We start from the raw sequence: 8780 nt of genomic DNA on the forward strand, positions 1-8780 counted from the left end.
AACCTCACACATAGTAATGGCCCCTTGTCAGAAGGCGGAGCGTGTACTTCAAGATGTTATTGTTTTGTTTTGTGTTAGCCTTAAGATTCTCACTTTTTACAGATCATAGCACTAGATCTGAAATAAAACTGAGTATAGTAATTGCACCTGCTCTAGTCTACGGAACTAAATTGAAGTTATTCTAAGAGGGTTTTTTTTTTTTGGGGGGGGGGGAGGCGGAGTTCCAAGCTATAGGCAGAATTTCTGCAACATTGTTATCCCAAATGTTGTTTGAAGAACATTACCACAAGCATTCTGTTTCATGCCCTAACTACTCTTAAGACTTTATTGAGGGGTTGCGCTGTAGTGTTGGCTCAGGGGTGGGCGGTGATGGCACACGCCTTTAATCTCAGCACTCGCGGGTGGCAGAGCCAGGAGGATCTCTGTCAGTTCAAGGTCGGCCTGGTCTACAGAGCGAGATTGCAAAGCTACACAGAGAAACCGTCTTGAAAAACAAAAACAACAAAAAAAGAATACTTGTTGCTCTTGCACAGGACCAACGTTCAATTCCCAGAAAGCATATGTTGGCTCATGACCATCTGTAACCCCAGGTCCAGGAGGTCCAACAGGCATGTATGTGGTATACATACTTACATGAATGCAAAACAATCATAAGCAAAAAATAAAAATGAATAAAGTTGAAAATGAAACTTTACTGAGTTACCCAAAGTATGTTGTTTATAAGGATTAAAGCAGTATTTACCAAATTAGGAAGACTGATAAATATTTTAAAATATACTAACATTACAAAGAACTACATTTTTAAACATTATGAATGTGTAACATTGTCGCATATTTTTGTAAATAAATTAAACTCTGTCTTTGAGGAAAAACAATTTTCTTATATTGTTTGCATTAATTTTATGAATATGTAATATACAGTAAAGTATATGAAGGAAGTCTTCCTTTACACAACCAGGCTTTTATCAAATAAACATGTATCTTCTCTGATGCCACACCAAACCTTGGCATATTCTCATTTCTTGAAGGGTGAGCTCTGTAAGGAATCAACAAGAATTTCAAATAACTTTTAATTCTCTGATACCTTAAAATGCTTTGATCTCTCCTGCAATGATGAATTTCACTGATACGTGATGTTTCCATATCATACATTCACCATTAGAAAAATACTCTCTCAAAATTATTGTGTTTTAATAATGCTACTAACTTGTCTAAAATACATAGGTAGTAGAAATTTCAATTTTTATCTGAAAGTTTAAATTTTATGTTTATAGTAATCCTTGATAATCATAAGCTTTGACAGAACAGATTCACTTTATTACAATTGAGAATATACCCCTGCATACCAAAATATGAATCACTTTTTATTATTCTTTAAAATCAATCAATTTTTCTCTTTAAAATGATTGCTTCTTATTTAATCCTTTCTGTTCCATTGTCCCCTTTATCCTTTTATAATCCTTTATTATATTTCTACTTCCTTGAAAAATAAGGTGAAGAATGAGAGAACAAGGTAGAGGAGGAAGAATAGGGAGGAATAACTAACAGCACAGACCTTTGGAAAAGCCATATGGGCCGGGCGGTGGTGGCGCATGCCTTTAATCCCAGCACTCGGGAAGCAGAGACAGGTGGATCTCTGTGAGATTGAGGCCAGCCTGGGCTACCAAGTGAGTTCCAGGAAAGGTGCAAAGCTACACAGAGAAACCCTGTCTCGAAAAACCAAAAAAAAAAAAAAAAAAAAAGCCATAATGAAACCTACTGCATAAAAGTTTCAAATATATATATGTGTGTGTGTGTGTGTGTGTGTGTGTGTGTGTGTGTGTGCTGATTATCATCTAGAACTTCATATTAAGACCCTATTGCTGGGGATACCACATATTTGAGTCAAAGAAAATACAGAAACCCAGCTGGTGCTCAACAAGAATCTTTAACCCTACTAGCCAATTTTAATGGTGCTAGAAGGTGCTCTACATGTTACAAGAGGAGAAAAGTATGTATTTGTTATTCTCATCTAATAATGTGCACTATGAGCTACAATAATGATGAGCCTGGCAAGATATTCCCATCGTACAATAATGGTATGAATGCTATGGGAGTAACCAACCACCATTTCAGATTGGATTTAAGGCGTCAGTGAGATGTAACCAAGAGCTCATTGTGCCAATGAGGCTAAAAATCTATGGCTAGATATTTTAAACTCTAAGGAAGAACCTATTACTATTCATCTGCGAAAATGACATAGTAATAAAATGATTCCCAGTAATATGTCTACACCCATATAACAGTTCATCTTTGGATTCCTTTCAGAGAGGCTTCTTCTTGCAGTATATGGCAATTAACAAAGAAATCCACACATGGTCGAAATGGGAGAATGAGACTTTAGAATGCTGAGCCCTAAATGCAACACCTGTATCTCAAGGTTCAGAATCTATACAGAGGAAAGGCTGAGAAAGATTACAAGAACCAGAGATATTAAATGACTTAAAAGACAAAACAAAACAAAACTAAGTATTTTCCAGACACAACAGGACACATCAGATGTTCACATAAATTCTTAGAGACTGTGACTGTGACAGCATGCAGAAGATCTGCACAAGCTCAATCCAGACAAAATCTTAGCATCGAGAATAGAAAGTAGGCACTAACTCAGACACTTAGATAAGGAGCTTTTGACATTTTATTACTGCTGGGAGACAAAAGGTTAATTTTCTACAATGGAGTGACACCATGACAGCTCCTGTGTACAGGAGTAGTCAGCCAACATAAAACGCAATCCTTCACTCTATGTCTTTTTATTTATTTATTTATTTATTTATTTATTTATTTATTTATTTATTTATTTATAGTGTATGAAATTCTCAAAGAATAAATAAAAGCATACTTTTTAAAAGTGATTACTTCTCAAGATATACAAGTTCACCTCTTGAAATCATCATGCCACTCTGGTGTGCCATAGACTTGTTTTGTAGCTATGCCCCACTTTGTGACATAGAAAAGTCTGAACCAAGATTGATGTGCTAACTTTGTTGATATAATAACATACCTGAAATAACTGAAAAGAAGGATGGGTTTATTTGGGCTCATGGTTTTAGGGCCCTCAAACTATTGTCATACTCATTCCTTTGTTGTCCTTGGCAGCAAAAACAGCACAGTGAGTAGATTATGATGGAATGAACCTCATCATGGTAACTGGAAATCCAAATAGCAATAAGAAGGGTTGCAGTAACCCCTCCAAGGCCATGCTCCCATGGATGGAACTTGTTTCTGTTAGATCATGCCTCCCTAAGGTTCTACCGTAGGCTACCAAAAGTCATAGGCTGGGCACCAAGACTTCAACCTTTGTGGAACATTTAAGACCCAACCTACAGCACCTTAATAAAATTTTGTTGGTACTGCCTCATTAAGTACACAACTAAAAATGCATTCATTTTTCCTGTACAAGCAAAACATAGCTATAAATACTATTATGACTATTTTGTCTGTTTGATGCTATTCTCTTGACTTCTGCCAAGAGGTTGTAATTTTTCCCATCTTTTGATATTGTTCTATCAGTGTGATTATCTACAGAGTAATTTTTAAAAACTTTGGGGTCATCTATAACCATCAGAAAACACAAATATTTACTTTATGATTTGTAACAGTAGCAAAATTACAGTTATGAAGTAGAAATGAAAATAATTTTGTGATTGGGGGTACCATGACATGAGGGACTGTATTAAAGGTTTGAGTACTAGGAAGGTTAAGAAGCACTGATTTAGAGGTTGGTCTCTGATAGCTAAGCTGGTCATCTTGTCTTTTTTGTATTGGTGGCTTTTTTGGGGGAAAATTAAAAAGAGCATTCTTTCTTTTCAAAAACAAACAAACTAGCATCTGTTCTGTTACATGTTTCTTTTGGTGTTTCAGTTCTCTGTGTCTCTGTACTCTTTAGTACTGGCAAGGTTCCTCCCCAAATTTTCAAGATGCTATTCACTAGACATATTTAAGCTATTTTAGCAAATTTTTATATTTCAAATAAGTGTGTGCCACTGCAAGTCATTCAAAGTCTGATGAGCTGAACAGATACCACTTCTAAAAGAAATATTTGCTCCATTTAATTTCCTTCTGTCAACTTGCTTCCTTTTACATAGACAGTTCATTTCCATTTATCTCTGTGAGAGCTCAATTGTCTTTGATGACTCAACATTGAAGAAGTCAAAAGAGAGGAAAGGAGTGTCACTCATTTTGGCAATTTTTAAGAACAAAAATATGTGTGTGGTGAAAATGAAGACCACTTTCCTGTGAGACACTTTTCAACTGCAAACTATGAAACAGAAAATAATCATCTCTCTAGTAGAGAGGAACAGAACCTAGTTTCCCAACTTGGGGACAGAAAAGTGGCTTTTCTCCAAATGGACAGTCACCAAAGATATGGTTCTTAATGGTTTGTGACAGACAATAGGTGGAGTCATCTGTTTTCACATCAGTGACTTTTTTTCCCACTGAGTATCAGAAGTGGAGGTGAATATCTGTGAACCACAGACAAAGCAAACAAGGAAGAGAAGCTATATCCTCCATTTAAGATGCTCCATTCAAACTGAAAGTAAGAGGTCCAAACCCACCATGAGTTGTTCCTTAGCTGCTTTGAAATTCCAGTTTGCACACACTTACCTTGTTCAACATCAATCCTATTGTAATAGGGACTCTGGGGATAGAAAATTGAATGTAACTGCACCTCTTTCTGTAACATATTTATGCTTTATTGGGGGAAATAAGATACATTCACTAGTTAATTCCCAAAATGAATTCATGATAATTTGGCATGGGGAAGTAAGGGCATGCATGGTGTTACAAAGTCAGGATAATTGTGAAAATGAGAAAGGCAAGGATTGAAGCTGAAAAACCGGACTCTATAGGGTAAGATTTCAACAGGTTATGACAATCATTGAAGCCCCCCTGTGGAATCCTGCCCCACCAGGAACTTAGGTCACCTGTGAAGAGGTGGACTGGAACTGAGGAAAGGTAAGTGCACACCACTGCTCTGTTCCCCAGCCAGCCTCCCTCTTACCTGGAGGCAATCAGATGGCAGCACAAGAGTCAACTCAAGCAAGAACTCATTTATTGCTAGGCAGTAAGCCTCTTTCATAGCAAAAACCTTAGAACCCTAGGAGGGGGTAAAGGAACCAACCAATCATTTTAAAGGTCACCCAATTTTACAAATTGCTTATGCACTAACATCATCTCCTGATCTTAGTATCTTATCGCAACACAAACAACTTGAGCTAACTTCCTTCCTCATCATTTGTCTCTAATCTCCATACAAACAACCCAAACTAACTTCCTTTCAGCCATCCTTTGTATCTACTCTCTGTATAAACAGCTTAAACTAACTTTCTCAAGCACCATTTGTATCTACTCTCTTAGTAAACAGCTTAAATCTTAAGTTCTATTTGTCTAACTTCCTCTCAGCACCCTCTTTGCAGCCCATGTATACCCCATACACCCCAGGTACAAAAGACACAAATGAAAAACGACAAATATAATAGTCTGTACATGTTCAGAGTTGGTATAAGCTAGGTGATGTGAAGCCAATCTACCTCCAAGTGTTAAAAAAGGTAAAAGTTTTCAAATAATTGATATAAGTGGTAAGACTAGGAAAACAAAAGCAAATTAAAACCCGAGGGAAATAATCAGCATAAGAAAACATAAAGCTTCAATGTAATAAAAATCTGATTTTCTGAAAGGTAAATAAAATTAACTTTTGGCCAAACAGAAGAAGAGCAACGATTACCAATGATAAGGATTAACAGGAGACAATTGTCTAACATCAGATAAATGTTTAAATGAAGATTAAGTAATATTTAAAATTACAACCAAAAACTCGACAATCTATGTTTAAGCAAATGTATTCCTTGAAAGCCGTGAGACCAATGCTTCTAACAAAAAACTAAATAATATAAGTAGTCCAAGTTTTAGGAAAGATATTAGAACATACACATCTATCAAAGAAAATGTTCAGGCCAATGTGATGCTTCTAGCAGAGAAGCACTCTGGTGTACTAGTACAAGGAAAGCCTGCCAGCAGTGGTAAAGAAATTCCCTGTATATGCCGGGCGGTGGTGGCACACGCCTTTAATCCCAGCACTCAGGAGGCAGAGCCAGGTGGATCTCTGTGAGTTCGAGGCCAGCCTGGACTACCAAGTGAATCCCAGGAAAGGCGCAAAGCTACACAGAGAAACCCAGTCTCAAAAAGCCAAAAAAAAAAAAAAAAAAAAAAGAAATTCCCTGTATATTTCCAGGTGCTATAGCTAGACACTGTCCTGAAAGGGAGTCAATGTTCATGACAGATATTCTTGAGACCATCTGTAACTCAATTCCAGAATATCCAATACCCTCTCTGGCTACTTAAGGCACCAGTCACATACAGGGTACACACATACATACATGCAGCCAAAACACTTATACACATAAAATAAAAATAACTAAGTATTTTAATTAACAAAAAAATAAAGGAGAAATAAAAAAATATGATTCATGCTAAGGAAAGCTAAAGCAACCCATCCAGTAACACAGAGAAGGCTAAATGAATATTACACACAGAGGAAGAAGAAACATAGAATCATAAAAGCTATTTTCTTTGTGCTGTAGCTAATCCCATTAGCAAGACTTGTACACACTAAAATCCAGAGTATGGAAATTTGTATGAAGAAAAATAGAATGCAAAAGTGTTTATACTCATATAGAACATGGCTGACTTCAGTACTTGCCAGAAGGAGTAAATAAAGATTATTAGATATCAAGAAGGGGAGTCCTACATCTTGATCCACAGGCAGCAGAAGGAAAACCTTGTGTGCCATACTGGGCATAGCTTGAACATAGGAGACCTCAAAGCCTGCCCCCACAATGGCACACTTCCTCCAACAAGGTCATACCTCCTAATAGTGCCACTCCCTATCTATGGGGGCCATTCCCTATTCAAACCACCACAGTATTGAAAATATAAAAGGGAAATTTAAAAAGTTTTAGGCTCAAAGGTGTATGAAAACATATTCATTAGAACATTTGAAATAAAGAAATTCCAGTTCTAAGAGGGAAATATATACCTACATGTCACTAAATAAATAAATGAAAGGTCTCAAATAAATAATGGCATGTCTTATTACCCAAAGTTCTCAGTGAAATAAGTTCATGGTAAATATCAATTTAGTTCATGAAAAGAAATAATAAATATTATTTTTAAAGTGAATGAAGTGAGGATGAAAAGAACATAAGAGATCAATAAAACCAAGAATTAGTTAGATGCAAACAACCCTGATAAGCACTTGGACACATTAGCCAAAAGAAAGAGAAGAGTCAAATTAATAAATTAAAAAAAAAAACAGAGGTTAAAAGGGTCATTACAAAAGATTACTTGACGATCTAATGATTGTTAGGGGATATTTTTAAAGCATATTTCATTTTATAAGTATTCCTTTTATTGCTCAGGACTTCTCTCTATCTCATTCCTTTTAGTGTTTTTTATATGAAGCATTTATATTTCTGCAAAGTATGTCATTGCCATTTCTGTGAGAACTGCATTGACTCTCTAGGTTACTTGGGGATATATGGCCACTGTCACACCATTGATTGTGCCCATTCATATATAGTGGAGGTCTTTCCATTTTCTAACATCTTCTTCAACCACTTCAGAGTTGCAAAGTTTCTATTGGTGAGGTTGAGATGATCATATGATTTTGTCATTGCTTCTATTTATGTTATGTATTATATTTATTGATTTACATATCTTGAGCACACATTGCATCCCTAGAATAAAACCAGTGTTTTGAATTCAGATTGCAAGGTGGTGGTGGTTGTGTGTGTGTGTGTGTGTGTGTGTGTGTGTGTGTGTGTGTGTGTGTTGTATTTGTGAATATATATTCATGTTCATGTAGAAGCCAGAAGCAAGCATCAGTGACTTCCTCAGTCTCTTTCCTGATATTTTGAAAAAAAGATCTTTCACTGGAGCTGAACTCACTGATTCCTCTAAAATGGTTGACCAGCCAGCAAGCCCTAAGGATCATCCTGTGTCAATTTCCAGGGTTTAATATAGATGTCCAACTTCCCTTTATACATTGTTGAGAGGGGACCTGGGTTCATGCTCTGTGTACATATACAAGAAGTACTTGATTTATTGAACTAACTCCCCAGTACCCAGTTGTGAAATTTTGCAGTTATATTCATCAAGGAAAATTTTCTGTGAGCTTATTTTAATTGTGCCCTTATTGAGTTTATATATCTATATAAGACTGGCTTTGTAGAAATAGATTATGTTTAAAAGAATGCCTCCTTTTCTATTTTAGAGCATAGTCTAAGGATTACTAGTGAATGTTCTTTAGAGGGTTGACACAATCAGTGGTAAATACATGACGCTAGCCTTAATGTATTGGGAAAATTTTTGCTACTATTTCCACCTCACTGCTTGCTGTCATTCTCTATAGGTTGTTTATAATCTATTGAACAAGGTTGAAAGTCATATGACTAAGATTTTATCCATTTTTAAGATTTTCCAGTTTATGAAATATAGTTTTAAAAATATCCCCTAATAAACCATTAGATCTTCATGTAATCTGTATTGTTGGGCCTTTTTATCCTCTGATATTTATTATGCTAGACATATCACATCAGGAGAGACTATAAGATAATCCTAAGAAAAACAGCATGTTACACACACACACACACACACACACACACACACACACACACACACACACACAACCACCACCAATGTCATACATAGAGGGCCAAGAAATGAGCCCATGCAACTAA

Source organism: Peromyscus maniculatus, chromosome 17 (genome assembly GCF_049852395.1).
Source record: "Peromyscus maniculatus bairdii isolate BWxNUB_F1_BW_parent chromosome 17, HU_Pman_BW_mat_3.1, whole genome shotgun sequence".
Classification (NCBI taxonomy): Eukaryota; Metazoa; Chordata; class Mammalia; order Rodentia; family Cricetidae; genus Peromyscus; species Peromyscus maniculatus.